This window comes from Solanum verrucosum, unplaced genomic scaffold (assembly GCF_900185275.1).
Source record: "Solanum verrucosum unplaced genomic scaffold, falcon-dt-bn FXZP01000262.1, whole genome shotgun sequence".
In the NCBI taxonomy this organism is placed as follows: Eukaryota; Viridiplantae; Streptophyta; class Magnoliopsida; order Solanales; family Solanaceae; genus Solanum; species Solanum verrucosum.
The window spans coordinates 485,949-503,479 of NW_026020366.1; the positions used below are offsets into that span (position 1 = coordinate 485,949).

At 32.0% G+C, this 17,531-nt stretch overlaps 1 protein-coding gene and 2 pseudogenes across 1 annotated transcript in view; 2 read left to right on the forward strand and 1 right to left on the reverse strand.

Moving 5' to 3' along the window:
• Positions 1-2,355: 2,355 nt before the first annotated feature.
• LOC125837896 (putative F-box protein At1g49610) lies at positions 2,356-4,135 on the reverse strand (annotated as a pseudogene).
• Positions 4,136-9,845: 5,710 nt separating this feature from the next.
• Positions 9,846-11,127, forward strand: LOC125837847 (putative disease resistance RPP13-like protein 1; annotated as a pseudogene).
• The window catches only part of LOC125837889 (putative disease resistance RPP13-like protein 1), a 46,197-nt gene continuing 38,658 nt past the window's right edge, over positions 9,993-17,531 (forward strand). The window contains exon 1 of the mRNA XM_049516962.1: positions 9,993-10,032. The gene's annotated coding sequence lies outside the window, so the exon portion shown is untranslated. The remainder of the gene's footprint in view (positions 10,033-17,531) is intronic.

Consider the following 17,531-nt stretch of genomic DNA (forward strand, 5'->3'; position numbering starts at 1 on the left):
TACATTAAAACTTGCCTCAATTCTAAACTTGCTTGGATAAGGAAGTGAAGATTATGAAAACAACCAATAACAAGGATTCGGGGCTATCAACCCTCATCTAATAGCTTGAGCTAGTAGTAGCCTGAGATCTATGATGATAATTAATACACACTCAAGTGCCGGAAGGACTTGGGATGAAATATTTCCAATTGAGCTGTAAGATTTTAGAGGATGTGTATATGCAATATCCCATAAGTTTATAACGTTTAAAATAACAAATTTATGTTTCACGAGTCAATTTATTGTATTTTACATCAACAGTCATTGAGATGTACGGAGAATAATATCAATTAGATGGTTAGGCCAAGTAATAACTATATAAAATCAATTGAAATTCTTAGACGAAAGTTAGAGGCCAAAGGGAGCTTTAAAACAATAATCTTAGGTGACATGTTTAATAAAAGAGAGTTTTGTTTAATCTTGTTTATGGGCTGATTTGTGATGAGCATATCTCCAAATATATTGAGAGTTAGAAGACCTATAACACATCAAATTGAAGGACTTTGAGTCTAGTTTTCATAATTGTTGGAATGATGGTTGAATAAAGAGTTCTGCAAAATGAGGCTGATTGACTATGACAAATTCATAGTTTTGAGCCAATAGATTTATGTGATAACTATGCTGACCACTAATTTAAAATGCATCCTTTTAATTTGTTCTTTACGTACATTTCCAAAATATTTATATCAATCTTATCCGCAAATTATGAGGTATGAAAAAAAATATATGCACATATGCAAGATTTTAAATATGTAGAATTCGGCTGTCCGGAATTGAATACTAAAGAGTTGTTACTATCAGTAATATTTTAGATTGAAAACGTGTTTTGGAGTAACAAATTAATAAAGCATTACTGATAATAATATTTAAGAGTCCGGAGCCAAAAGGGCAAAAAAAATTGTCAAAAATTCAAAAGGGCACATCAATTTTTTTAAACCAAAAGTTGACACTGTTAAAAGACATAAAAATCGCTGCCCCAACAACGATTTCGTCCATATTTTTTTACTTATTTCTTTAAAATCGCTGCTGTGGCAGCGATGTGATTTTTTTTTAAAAAAATTGGATAGCAGCTATTTTCTTAAAAGTTAATTTTTTTATTATTAATAATCGCTGTCCCTGCAGCGATTTCTTTAAAAAAAAAAACTTTTTCTGATTTTTTTTTTAAATCACCGCTTTCCTCAAAGCAGCTGTATATTTAAAGTGCAAATTTTTTTTTTAATGAAATCGCTGCCTTGCAAGCGATTTTTTCTAAAAAATTTAACTTTTTAAAGAAAATCGCTGCTATAGCAGCGATTTCAATTTTAAAAAGTTTTTTTAAAAAAAAAAAACGCTGCAGGGGCAGTGATGTTAGAATTTTTTTTTTTGACAAAATCTCTGTTGGGGGAACGATTTTTATGTTTTCTAACAGTAAAGGCGTGAATTTTGTCAGAATGAAATCGCTCCGTCAGGAGCGATTTTGCCCTTTTGGTAAAAAAGAAATTAATGTACCCTTTTGGAATTTTTGGCAATTTTTTTGCCCTTTTGACTCCGGACTCTAATATTTAATATGTTTCTTTACATCCTTCAGACATTTGTCCTACATACCTTAATTTTGAAGTTTGAGGAAGAATCGTGATTGCAATCTCTAACATTCTTGTAAATATTGTTTTTTGAAGTGTTGGACAAAAAGAGAGGAGTTTATCGTAACAAATGAAATCTAATTAAATTTGACTTTTGAAGGAAATTAATAGTCAAGGGTTCGGGTTATGGAATGAGGAAATGACAAAAAACCCCTCCTCAAACTATGAAAAGAAGAGAAAACTAAAAGAATTTCAGAGCGAACGTGCGCAGTTGGAGCTTAGGTCATGCGGCCATGGCAGTAACACTAACGTTCCTGCGCAGTCGCCTGACGGTTCGCAGACTACATAGTACCCACTAAAATGGACATAACTTTTAGCACATAACTCGGATTGACGAACGGTCAAATGCGTTGGGAAGAAAACTCTGAGACCTGTCATTAGGCTGGTATTAGGCCACAAAACTCTTCGTATGCTAGAAGTCCCTTATGAACTTGATTCACATCTAATACACTTTCCACACTTATAATTAGGCCTTAACACCCATAAATAGTTAGGAATTAATCACCAGGTATGAACCTATACACCTACGAAAAATGGTTCGAAAAATCTTAGCGTATACTAACTTCGAACTTCATCAAAATGATATTTCGACAGTAAAAAGTGACTAAAGAAATTACTTGGCCAGACAAACAAACAAGCAGTATCTGAATTACAGTCATATCCCAATCTTATGTATCTTTATAAGTACAAGAGAGTTTCAAACATCACTATAGAAAACATTATGACTAACTGTTCCTAAGGAAATAATTGCACTCATAGAAGTTGTTGGAAAAGGTAACAAATACTTCATCAGGCATGAGGTATCAGTAGAACAACTGTTGCATTCCTTATGCTCTGGCACTATAACCAGTTTCTGTAGATTTATTGCATGCTCAAGTAAGAACTTTAAGAATTGACGGAGCTCCGTTGTGTCAGATCTACGCGTGCGACTACAAAATGACATTATCTTGACATTCTTCAAATTTTGTAAGGAAACTTTGAATATGTTTTCTTCAAAGGAGAGGTACTTGTCTTCCAGCAAATCAATGTCTTTGACCTCAAAAAAAGGATGGTACTACAAATACCGAACAAGGAAAAATCAGGTTAGGTGGTAAGCTTTAAGCTTAACAACTATAGTAATGAAATTGAAGTTGTTGAGGCTGTAGAGGATCAATAAACATTTGATATAAATATATCGTGATTTGAAACCGTACCAGCTTATCAGGAAATATCATTAAATTTTCCAAATTACGAATTGACCTTAAGAGGTTGTCTAGCATTGGGAAGGAAAGTTTTGAAATACGAGAACTTATTGTCAAGCATCTGCATTCCATCAACGGTAAGGAGACGTGTTCCTCTTCCAACATCAAATTGGAAATCACCTGAACAAAAAAATGAGGCAGATGATAAAAAGAGAAGCTCTATTCACAATCAACATAAAAAGACTAGAGACATTTGGGACTGATAACTGACCTTGATAAATCGGGATGAGAGTATTAGCTCATTAGCACAACGAACGCTTAGCAACAGATCTTTCTCTATGTTTACATCCATTTCATCATATTCATCACAGTAGAGATTAAAAGTGGCATGGTTCAAATATGACAAGTCCACAATCTTAATTTTCGTATGACTTAAAACCCTAGTAATCGTTAAATGTTCAACATATGGAGCAACAATTTCTAAGCAACATACATCACCTTCGTATAAATACCAATCCCCATAAGGATGATCGTGCTGGGTCAATTGTAGTCGCCTACATTTTGGAGAAGTCATGTGCAAACGACTAAAACCACAAAATTCATGTAGCTCCAAAGATTCCAATTGAGGACAATTTGACATTATTTGTTTAATGTGTTCATCCAGGAGAAACAAACTTTGCAGCGTTAAACTCTTCAGAGATGTCCAATTTAGAACACAATCTTCTGATATTTTGCAATTATCGCAGTTGAGTGTTACAATCGATGAACTATTGCAGAGAACTTGTTTCAAGCTATAGGGTTGGGGATGACTTGAATTAATATTTCTATAGCGTATATTCAGGCGTAAATCCTCCACTTCCTTACCCATGGCAAATTCAAGACACTTGTCAATTATGGGAAAATAAGACACAACATCATCATCATTTGTGAACACAACGTTTAGACTGAACTTTTTAATGCTAGAGCAGCTAAGGAGGGGTAGTACATTATCTGTTAAGGAAATGAATTTGTGCACTGTCGAGCTATCTGAACGACCATACTTCTCTTCATAAACAAAGTTGTCGATAAAAGACCAGAAGTATTGCCAATCTTTAGAGAGAATAGTTGTTTTGAATGCATCTTTTATGGACAATCGAGAAAGAATTTGAACAATAAGAGCATCAGGTAGGTGACTGATCCTATCAATTTCTTCACATTCTATCTCAATTTTCGTTTTTTTAGGTGAGTTTTCAATAAGCAGACTTTTGGAGTTTCCCTTATACCACAACTGCCAGAGAATTGGTCTTGGTTGCTCATAACACAAGGCTATGAAGGGGGAAAATTATCAGACATCAGAGATTAAGTTTACTTGTATATGAGGCAAGGTGAGTGGGACAGATTGAAAACAGATTGTTTTGCTATGCGGGGCGAGGTGGGACGGGTCGAAGTTTTCGCGGACTCATGCAAATTTTCCCCACAAGTGCTTTGTCCCACCCCAATTGTCATCCCTAATAACAAAGTTATAATCTTAACAAAAATCAATTACTACAAATAGGGGTCGTCACGGGTCAGTTATTGGTCAAAATCAAAACCAAACCAACATAATCGGTTTTTAAATTCACAAAATTAAATAAAATCAAGTATAATATATATTTATCGGTTTGATTGTTATCGGTTTCGGTTCAATTTGGTTCGGTTATTCGGTTATTAACCATACACAAAATAAAATAAAATAATTCATTCAAAATGAAAAAAAAAGTGACAATAATTCATCAAAACGTGAAATAGTTCGAACGACCGACGTTACCGAACTTTCGATGACTAAATTTACTATGAATAAAGCTTCAAAATTCACCATTTTGTCCTTGAAAGAAGTGACTGTGACATTTTTAGTCATATATATGAAATCTGTTGGTGTTTATGCATTTTTAATACTACAATTAAAATATAACCAATAAGATAAATGTTCTCGTCTTGACATTTTTGCTTTCATAAAAAAATTAAAAATAAATTTTGATGAAAACATATATAAGATCTTTAAAAGTGTTTATAAAAGTAATATATTATATATGTATAATAATAAAATACATGTATATATATAATTTATCGGTTCGGTTAAGTTATTTCTTCGGTTTTTTCGAACAAAACCAAAAATACTATCAGTTTTCAAAAATCTAAAACGAAACGAAACCAAACCCAAATAAAATTGATTTATTGAATCGTTTCGATATAACTTTTTTGATCTGAATCGATTTTTATCCAAATCGTGAACACCCCTAATCACAAGTATACCGAAAATAAGAACACCTAAAAATTAATTTATTCTTGAAAAGTAATTGCCTAAAGAGAGGGAAGAGTAGGTAGGTTTTATAAGAATGTGACAAAGCCGAGAATGCAAGAATAACACATGTAAACGTTACAACCCTCTTAAGTAGGTCAAATTCAATAAAAATCACCAAAATGCCCCTTACTGCATCAATCAATATTACCTCGGGCATGCCAACGACCAATACTGGCTCTTTACACTAGGACAACTAATACGACCACTTTTTGAACAAAATAAAAAATTCTATCTGTTTTCAAAAATCTAAAACCAAACGAAATCAAACCAAGTAAAAATGATTTATTGAATCGTTTCGATATATTTTTTTGATCTGGATCGATTTTTATCCAAACTGTGAACACTTCTAAGCACAAGTATATTGAGGATAAGACCACCAATAAAAATGATTTATTCTTGAAAAGGAATTGCGTAAAAAAAGAGGGGGGGGGGAGGATCTATAAAAATTCAGCAAAAGGAGAAGAACAATACCCACATTGGAAAAATAAAGAAAAAAGTAGGATAAATAGAACCTTGTTACGGAACATAAACTAAGCAGCGAGAGCTAGAGAGAAGCTGAAGAGATGAATAAAGAGGGAAGAGTAGGTAGGCTTTATAAGAATGTCACAACACCGAGAATGAAAGAATAACACATGTAAACGTTACAACCCTCTTAAGTAGGTCAAATTCAATGTAAATCACCAAAATGCCCCTTATCGCATCAATCAATATTACCTTGGTAATGCCAACGGCCAATACTGACTCTTTACACTAGGACAACTAATACGACCCCTTTTCAAAGAGGCCGCCTTTAAGACTCTATTAAGTGAAATCATTTAATAATGGATAGATACAAGTTATACAATCCTCACACGAGGAAAAAAGAAGGCTTTCCTTAAGATAATTTACACATACAATAAAATAAGGAAAGCAATCAACGACATACTTCTGTTGAACTCTTTCTGAGATCTTTTTTTCCTTTGGAAAGATACAAAAAAGAAACTATCAATCTATTGATATTGGAAAATCTAACGGATTCTTTCAATGTATCATTTCTAAAATATAATGAAATTCATAGGTAGAAAAAAGTCTATTAAATTGAAATTATTTTTTAATCATATTTCAATCGTTAATATATATGATAAATAAGAACCACTACTAAAAAGTATTATACTCTTGTTCGTGAAATATTGATTGTTGTTGAACCGTGAATGACATTCCTTTTACTTTGAATATAAAAAAGTATAAGAAACAGGGAAGATTTTGAGGAGTGAAATATGCATGTTTGCATAATTTTCTTGGGAAAACTACATAAATGGGCCATAAAATCTAAAATAATTATAAGTTTATACTCAAATCAAAAGTAATTTCTGAAAAACCCATTCTTTGATAAATAATTACAGTCCATACCCCCATTCATTAAGGGTGAAATTAGTAAACGGGGTATATAGTGTAATTATTTAGTGGGGTATGAATGTAAAGGGGTATATGTTTGTAATTATTTTGCTTTTATGGGGTATTTGCTTATTTTCCCCTAATTTCTTTATGTTATTACAGATTGAATGATGTATATGTATTTCAGTTTATATTGCTTAAAATTTATTTATTTTTAGTTTTTCTTTCTCTTCTTTATATTATATTTTCTTTAATGGAAATCTTCCCATACATGGACAAAGTTAGAGAAAAAGTTATGAATTTGATATAATCCAATAGCTTTGATCAAAATTATGTATTTGTGTTTAAAAAGTTACATTATATATATAAATAAAATAGAGAAAATTTCAGAAATAGCAAAGTTAATAGACATAATAAGACTCTATAGCTATATTTTCGGTAATTGCGCCCTCATAGCTATAGTTTTGTTTGCTATGGAGGTAGTGATTTGTATATTTCGCTTGCAAATATACAAACAGGGTAAGTTTATGCAAATGGAGGCAGCAATATGTATATTTCGCTTGCTCATTTGTATATTTCTCTTGTGAATATACAACAATGGTAAGTATATACAAATTATGTATTTATACATTTAGGAATTTTTGTATGTTTCGTTTGCCAATATACAAACAGGATAATTAATTATGAATTTATTCATAAATCGTACACAAATATCTAGGGTAAGTATATACAAATTCTGGATTTATACAATCAGGGACCGAATTATATAAATTTTGGATTTATACAATCAGGGACCGAATTATATAAATTCTGGATTTATACAATCAGGGACCGAATTATACAAATTCTGAATTTATACAATTAGAAACCAAATAGTAAGATTTTGCAAAACTATCGGCACAAATTAAAAATGATGGGCGTCGTTACCTTTATATTTTCATCTCATTTTATCTTTATTTATTATTGACATTATTATTTAATAATCATATTTCATCTTTTATCCTACCTTTTCATAATAGCTCTACGTCGTACCCTATTTTTTTGTAGGTTTATCACTCAAATTATGAATGTGTGACATTATGTAACAACAGAGAAACATACAATCTATCCAAACATTGTATTCATTAAAACAAGGGAAAATGCATAAGTAACCCCCCCCCCCCAGCCTATGCCCCAAATCCCTGAGACACATCTAACCTTTACTAAGGTCCTATTACCCACCCCCCCCGGCCCGAACTTATTTTATATATAATTTTCTACCCCTTTTCAGCCTACATGGCACTATCCTTGAAAAAACTGTCAACACGTGCTGGGCCCACAAGATAGTGCTACGTAGGCCGAAAAGGGGTAGAAAATTATATTTAAAATAAGTTTGGGGGGTAATAGGACCTTAGTAAATGTTTGGTGTGTCTCAGGGATTTTGGGCACAGGCTGGGGGGTAATTATGCATTTTCCCTTAAATCAATTAAATTATGATACGATACATTATGAAACAATTATTGAGGAAAAAAATTTGAAAAGAGAAAAAATAAAAAAAATATTTTTTTTCCCTATGATTGCCAAATATACAAACACATCCACTACTAGATGGTTTATCCTTATCTCTAGCAAGAATAAGAAAAAGAAAATGTCTTGTTTAAAACTATAATTTGCTGGTAATTTCTACTAAAACACACAACTTCTTTATAGTATTATTTAGCAATTAATATGTAAAACAAAGTTTTCTATAGATACTAGTGTGTAGAAGTGTGTCTTTGAGATTTTGGGCGTAGGTTGGGAGTTACTTAAGCATTTTCCCTAGATACTAATCTCCAAAAAAATATATGTTGTACTAGAACTACTAATGTTTGCTTTCTATTCTCAACCTCTGTAATATATTAGCAAATGCATTTTTTTATGTCATCAGGCAAAGTGCGATAATAGTAACTTCAAGTGTTCAGTTGATAAAGATGTGAGTTGAAAGGTTTAGGTGATAAACGGAGCCAAGTACAGGTGCCTCTCAGGTCATTCCGCCTTTCATATTAAGCTCTTTTATTTTTGAAATAGTCAAGAAACCACACTCCATTATTCTTTTGTTGGGCAAAAGCAGGACCGACTCAACAACATTGGGGCCTAAAGCGAAACTTAAGAGGGGCCCTAATATTTTTTTGGACAAATTACATAAATACACACCTTTTGTTTCACTTATTTCCATTATCCCCTATTACTTTTAAAAATCTCCAAAATTCCTTATTTCTTTAATGTATCCTAGCCAGTATTTAATGTATCCGAGCTAGTTTTTAATGTATCCGAGTTACATATTAATGTATCCAAGCCAGTATTTAATGCAGCTGAGCTACATATTATGTATCTGAGCTAGTTTTTGATGTATCTGAGCTACATATAAATGTATCCGAGCTTCAATTATTGTATCCGAATTTTTTAATTTTCAAGGGATTAATGTAATTAAAAACTTATTAGGGATAGATTATAATTTCATATTAAAACTATGAGATTTATGTAATTTACCCTATTTTTCCCCCCATCATATATACTTTTATTTAATATCTATTTTTCTAGCTATTTTAGATGTGAAGTCATTAGGTACTGTATTATAATCAATTTGTTTTAATAATTCCTTTTCAAATGATGATATAGCTAATTCATTCAATCTCTTTTTAGACATTGTTGATCTTAAAGAAGATTTAATCAATTTTAATTTCGCAAAAAACTTCTTTCGGCTAAGGCAACAGTTACAGGAACTGTTAACATTATTCTATAAGAAATATGTGTATTTGAAAAAGAATCAAGTCTTTTTATTTGATTGAGTATTTTAATTATACCATTATCTTTTACTTGTATTATTTTCCTCAACACTTTTAATTCAAAAAATAAATCTAAACCATCAATATCAGAATAACTATTACATGATAAAGAAAGTTCAAGGTTAAGACAATATTTTTTTTTAATTCTCATCATCTAGTGATCTCAATATTTTACCACTAAATAAGAAATCAAAAATATTTCCATATGCTTCAATTGGTTCAAATCTATTTTGAAGTGAAAAAATAGTTTGATCTACTCTACATATATAAAGCAATCAATTCTAGAAGGTTCTTCAAGGGACTTTGTGATTTCGCTATCCATATTTTCATCAAATTGTTTCTTACGAAATTTAGAATTATTTTCATCTTATATGCAATTTCCTTAGTAGAAATCATAACACTCATAGTACATATATATATATATATATATTTATTTATTTATTTATTTTTATTTTTTTAAAATAAAATATATAAATAGTTGTTTTTTAAAAATGGGGGACCCCAAGCGATGGGTTTAGTGGCCAAGGTGTTAAGACGGCCCTGGGCAAAAGGACAGTTTTGCTGCTTCTTTTTTTCTATGGCTGTCAGCTGTAGAGTGTAGATAAAACATAGTTGTACTAATTACAAGCAAGACAAGTAGCAAAAGAGAAGGAGAGAATCATTCTTGATCACATAATACTCTTAGCATTCAACAGGTAAAATAAACATTGTGCTGCCACACAATGACATATTACCAACGTTGGTGTTGAGCTACAATGATCTTCCCACACATTTAAAGCGATGTTTTTCCTATTGTGCAATATTTCCTAAAGATTATCCATTTAGGAAAGAACAAGTTATTCATCTGTGGATTGCCAATGGTCTTGTACCACATAAAGATGAAATAATTCAAGATTCAGGCAACCAATATTTTCTCGAGTTGAGATCAAGATCATTATTCGAAAGGGTCCCGAATTCTTCTGAAGGGAACATAGAGAAATTCTTAATGCATGATCTTGTCAACGATTTAGCCGAAATTGCATCTTCAAAACTTTGTATCAGGTTTGAAGAGAGCCAAGGATCTCACATGTCGGAAAAAAGTCGGCACTTATCATATTCAATGAGATATGGTGACTTTGAGAAATTGACACCACTCTACAAATTGGAGCAGCTGAGGACATTGCTTCCGACATGTATTAATCTCGATAATTGGTACCCTCTAAGCAAGAGGGTGGAGCTTAACATACTTCCAAGTCTAAGATCTTTGAGGGTACTGTCATTGTCTCATTACCAGATTGTTGAGTTGCCAAATGACTTGTTTATCGAATTAAAGCTCCTCAGATATTTGGACCTTTCTCAGACGGATATAAAAAAGTTGCCAGATTCCATTTGTGTGTTGTATAACTTAGAGTCATCTTGACATAAGCAACACTTATCGGTTGAAGATGCCGCTACATCTGAACAAGTTGAAAAGCCTCCAAGTGCTAGTGGGAGTCAAGTTTCTTCTAGGTGGTGGCGGTGGTTCGAGAATGGAAGATTTGGGTGAAGTACATAACTTGTATGGATCTCTATCAATGCTAGAGTTGCAAAATGTGGTTGATAGAAGGGAAGCTCGGAAGGCAAAGATGAGGGGAAAGGAACATGTTGATAAATTATCTATTGTTGATTGTAACTCTCTTACCTCCTTACCTTTTAGCATTCTATTTGCACTATCCTTGAATGTTTGCACATATTTAGTAGTTGGTGGTGTATTTCTTTCTTCAGGCCTGCAAGTTCTTACATCGATATTTATTTTTCATTACTTCTCTTAGTTTGTTAATATTATTTGCTCTTGTTAAATCATGTTGGAATTGGGAGTAGTAATTTTGTGTAGGAAGTTCATAGCAAAGTGTAATATTAACAAATTAGAAGCTTTTTCTATCAAAGACAATACGTAGATATGATAACGAACACCGAGTCTCTAACAGAATATGTAAAGTACATGTGGAAGAAATTCAGTGGGTTAGGACCTGCATTTTATTTTATTTCAATTCAACTCATTCGGTCCAAATAGCTATTAACCCGTTTATTTATTAACTCATTCCAATTTTACTTGCCCTAATTCAATTCAATCCACTCATTTGACACCTCTATCTTAAAGCATCTGAACAATGAATTATTTGGCCCCGACTATTAGCGAGTTTTAATTTCAAAAAATTCTTGATCGACGATAATTTTTTTAGCTCAGTTGGTGAAAGTTTCATTCCCAATAGAAATATCTGTGAATTTGGTGGTATATGGTCCCCGCCAAACTATAGGTTCTTAACTCCTTTTTTCCTTTTTTAAAAATAGGAACAGAAATAAAAAATAAAAAATATCCTTTAACTATGTGAAATTCAACAAAAATGTCATCAATTAATAATAAGATCTAAGAATACCCTTACTGTTAACATTTGGTCAAAAAGTAACCCTAATGTTTCTTAATGGGTCAAAAATGCCTTTTTGAAATAAATATATTACTTCTTTTTAAGAAAAGAACAAATTATTTTCTAACAATGATAATTATAATTAGAAAATGTTTATCCTACTTCAATTAAGGTTAAGATATAAAAGTATTTTCTATTTTATTTGAATATTAATGGGGTTACTATGATATTATATATATGACCTATATGACCAGTTAAAAAGATACATGGACTTAGTTATCAATTAATAGTTTGGTTAAAAAATGTCACTAATGTTACTTAATACGTCAAAAATATCCTTTTTTGAAATAATTTCTTTTATAAACACATTCTTTTTCTAATGATGATGATTTTTTTAATTAGAAAATGTTTATCCTACTTCAATTTGGAAATGATTAAGATACAAAAATATCTTCTATTTTATAGATTATTTTTTTTTATCATTATCTAAATAAAAATTAATGATAGGGTTACTATGATCTTATATATATGACTTATATTATCCGTTAAAATGGTACATGAAGTTATTCTATTTTAATGGTTAAAATGAGAGTAGAAAAAAATCACTTCCTACTTATTTATTAGTTAATGTGATTTTAAAAGAAAAGAGACAAAAAATGGATTCTTTAATAGTAATATCTTTATTAGGAATAAAATATGGTTAAAAAGGAAAAAAAATATATACTAATATATTTATTAGGAAAAGGACAATTTGGACCAACTATTAACTTGAAGTATTTTTTGTTCAATTTCATGTAGTTAAATGATATTTTGGACCTTTTCCGAAATAAGAATAACACACAAACAATTCTTAGAAAAAAGATAAATGGTTAAAAGCTAGAAATGGTGAAAAAGAAGGAAGAAGAAGTGAGGGGGGTGGGAATAAAAATGGATTTACATTTTAAATTTTAATTTTAGAAAATGTATTTTTAATTAATTAGTTAGTGTAAATTAATTTTAAGAAGCGTTAAAGAAAAAAATTGTGAAAATTTTAATAAAAAAATTAATTAATGACGTGGTGCTGACATGTAAGGGTGTGCATTGGTCGGTTCAGTTCGATTTTATGTATTATCGGTTCGATTTATTTGTTTTCAGTTTTTAAATATGCTAAACTAATAACCAAACCAATAAGATATTTTTTATCGGTTTTTGGTTTAGTGATTTTGGTCCTTAACAATTCGGTTTTCTGTTTAACCAATAAGTAAATACTGATAAATAAATATATGACTTCTCTAATAAATTTAACGTGACAAGAATAATGTAACTTTACAAATGCTCATAAACTAGAAACAATAATAACAAACATGAAAAGAACTATACAGGTGTAACACAAAGAGAAATTAAGAGGAACAAGGTTTTTACTTTAGGTTTTGTCTGTTTGTATAGTGTGAAGTTGTGAACTCAAAAAGTCACAGTGAAGTGTGAATTGAAGGCTAAATGACAAAGATATAATTAGTAAGATATTGAGATTAATATTTATATTTATGTACATGTAAAAGTAGTAAATTACTCTAGTCTTAATGAGTTATCGGTTAACCCAATAACCCAATATTAAATACCAACACCGAAACGATAACCCGATATTTTTTTTTATAAAACCATTAAAAAATAGTTAATCCAATAACTCAAGGATAATAAACCAATAACACTTTTTTGGTTCGGTTTATCAGTTAGTTCGACTTTTGCACACCCCTACTGTCATGACTATGTTGTGTTACTTACATGGCTATAATGTGGCAAGTGAGAATGGTATTATAATCTAAGGGTGGTTTTAAATTCACTTCGAAGTTGTTAAGATGAGTATTTAAACGCCCGCGTAGTTAAAGTGCTAAAGTAAATTTTGCTGCCAAGTATAGTGGTACTTGATGTATTTTCTCAAATTATAAATTGTTATAAAACTAAAGCAAAATAAGGCAAGAAATATAGATGATAAAAGCAATAGAAATAGAGAGACAAGAGATGAGAGTTTTTCTTATTTTTTCAAGTATTTAAGTGTTAACCAAATCATCAAGTGTATCCACTATGAACTCTAATGTCTCTATTTATAGTATAATAGAGACATGCAAAAGGTTAGTCATAAACATGACATTAACCAAGAAAGTTAGGGAGACATTAACCATGTTTTTCATTCTTGTTAGGTGAAAAGTCATACTCATGGAAATGAGATAAAAGGAGTTTTGATTCATTTTTCCTTTTATGGCTGTCCACCTCCCCCCAATAAATGGGTATAAGTGGGAACAAAAAAGTTAAAAGTTGAATTACAGTTTTACCCTTACTATAAATTAAAATGTTATAAAAATTTTAATTATTTAATTTAAATATTAAATTATATTATTTTAATGAAAATGTTGATGACTTTTGCACTTCCTTAGATTAATTCCTAACTATATTAAATTGTAGTGTTTTAATAAAAATGTTAATGACTTTTACACTTTCTTAGATTAATTCCTAACTAAATTTAATTTAATAACATTTATCATCTATAATCTATATGTATATTTAATTTAATCATCATCATATCATATATATATATATATATTTTTTGGTAAATAAATGATTTTATGACCAAGTAGGAATTACAAAACAGAAAAAGCAAGTTGGACATCCCCCATACTTGCATCAAATAACTAGCTTTCAATCTTAACTATCAAGTCTTTCACTATGGTTAGCAACATAATCAATCAAACTGCCTTACACAAAACAGGATATGCATTCAGGGATTGGAGCACCTGATCAACTTGCCCATTTTCTTCCTTGTAGATGCACCTCTTGAACAATCTTCCTCACCAACATTCCAGGAGTTCTGATTATTTTCTTGAAGATATGTTGATTCCTCTCCTGCCACACAACATAAACACTTATTTCCACTGCCATCCTGTATACCTTAGTTCTTGCTTGTTTGCCTTTGCAGTAAGTATTTGCCCACAACACTTCCTCATCCCATCCTCGAGCCTCTCTCTGTATATTTAACCAGTGCAAAATCTTTTGCCACACCTGAGCTGTGAACATACATTAGAAGAACAAATGATTATGGCTTTCATCTTCAGCTTCACACAACACACACTGCACCACTTCTACGCACCCCCATGCAACCAGTCTATCCCCTGTGAGTAGCCTTTTTTGCAGTGCTAAGTACAATATAAAATTCCACTTTGGACATGCGACATTATTGCAGATTAGTCTTCTCCATTCAACCTTCTGATACTCTCCCCTCAGAGCTTTGTACAATTTTTTGATAGAGAGCATGTCCATCTGCTTGATATACATCTCATTCCATCCAATAGTTTCAAGTTCTTGATGCATTTATAGTATTTTCCTTACCATCCAAGAAGTTTGAGGTGCTTATATACCCCATATGGTCCCTTGCTTCCCATAGTATTGATGCACCCTTTTCACCCATAATCTATCTTTCTTAACACACATATTCCACAACAATTTGCTTATTGCAGCCTTATTCCATGTTTGTGCATCCAATATATTGAGCCCTCTTGCTGTCTTAGGCCTGCACACCTGTTCCCATGCAATTAATGCCTTCTTAGAAGTATCCACACCCCCTGTCCATAGAAAAGTCCTGGATATTGTTTCTATACATTTAATCACTTTCTTTGGGATTATGAACACTTGGGACCAGAACACTTGGATGGAAAACAACACACTCTTAATCAGCTGAGCCCCTTCCTGCATAAGATAGAAACCTGGAAGACCAACTCTGAACTCTATGTATTATCTTCTCAATTAGTGGCTGATATTGTAGGATATATATTCTCTTAGTACTCAGGGGAACACCTTAGTACTTAAAAGGTAGTAACCCCTGTGAAAAGCCTAACTCTTGTAGGATTTCTGCTTGTGTATCCCTTGGTACTCCTCCAAAATAAATGGAGCTCTTATCAGCATTTGCTACTAGCCCTGAAGCTAGAGAGAACTCATGAAAAACACCATACAACAACTTAATTGAACCAATGTCACCTCTACTAAATAGTAAAAGATCATCAGCAAAACTTAGTTGTATAATCTGCAATCTCTCACATTTTAGATGGAAATTAAAGTCAAGATTGTGTTGTAGTCTCTTGAATAGTCTCGACAAATACTCTATGGACAACACAAATAGATATGGGGATACTGGGTCCTCTTGTCTCAATCCCTTTTTTGCAAGGAAAAGGATACTGGGATGACCATTTATAAGTATATAATATGAAACTGTACTAATGCACTGATATATTCATTCCACAAACTTCCTAGGAAACTGCAAGTGTGTCATTACCTGCTTAAGATACCCCTATTCCACATAATCATAAGCTTTCTTCATATCTACTTTAAGCATACATCTTGGAGACACATTTTTCCTTCCATATCCTTTAACTAATTCATTACTTAGAATGATGTTATCATTTAACAATCTACTAGGAACAAAGGCTGATTGATTTTTATCCACCAAGACATCCATCACACATTGCATCCTATTAGTTAGAACTTTTGATATAATTTTGTACAATAAAGTACAACAGGATATAGGTCCATCTTAGAAATTTTGGAAGGATGAGTAACTTTAGGTATCAAAGTGACAATAGTACAATTAATGGCTTTACGTATCATACCTGTGGAGAAGAATTGCCAATGATTTCCTCTCCTATATTTTCCCAGGTATTTTTAAAGAATAGGGCATTAAAGACATCACATCCAGGAGCTTTAGCATCATTTATGCCCTATAGAGCTATTACTACTTTCTGTCTAGTCACATGTTTAATCAATTGAGCTTGTTGATTTCTATCCAGGATAGGTCCATCTCTCATCACCATTGGATTTGCAGCAGGTAGTTGGGTAGCACAAGATCCCAAGAGCTGCGCTTATAAAATTCTATGATTTCTTCCTCAATAACATTACGCTATTTACCATTCTTCCATCAACAGTAGTCAATCTTAAGATCATATTTCGGGCTATTCTACTCTTCAAACTAGCATGAAAATATGTTGTGTTTCCATCTCCCAATTGTAGCCACTGCACTCTAGATTTCTGTTTGAGTATACTCTCTTCAATGTTTAGCCATTTCTCCAAGTTTACCTTAACCTCATTTTCAAGTTGTAGGATATCAGTACTTTGCCCAGGTTGCCTCATAGTACTTTGCAAATCATACAACTGCTGTCTATACATCCTAATTCTTGTTTCCACTCTTTGATATTCAGCAATATTCAGTTCTTTCAGAGTTATTTTCACCATCTTAAGCTTCTGCCATACCCCATACATTGTACTAGTGTTGTGACTTTGCTGCCAAGCCATTTGCACTGTCCTTTGAAATTCTCCATGTTGAGCCAAGTGATTTAGGAACTTAAAAGGCCTATGTCTTCTATCCTCTTCCTGTGCCAAAACAACTCTAAGAGGTGAGTGGTCTGAGTATCCATGGTTCATTACTTGTACTTCCAATGATTTCATATCTAATAACTATCTAGCATTTACTAGTACCCAATCATTCCTGTTATATGTATGCCCATTATTCCAGGTGAACTCCCTACCATTAGCTCTTAGTATTGCCATTCTTGTGTCTTTAAAAAAAGAATCAAAGTCCTTAGTTTCAGCTTCATGGACTGTAGAACCAATCAGCTTGTCCTCAGCTCTATGTATAGCATTATAATATCCCATAGACAACCATGGACCCTGCTGTCTTAGGTTAATGCTCTTTCGCTTCCCCCATAAGCTTTTTCTATCCTCAATGGTATGCATACCATATAATGCAGTACAGGAAAACTTGCAGCCCCTTGATAAAGATCTCACCTATG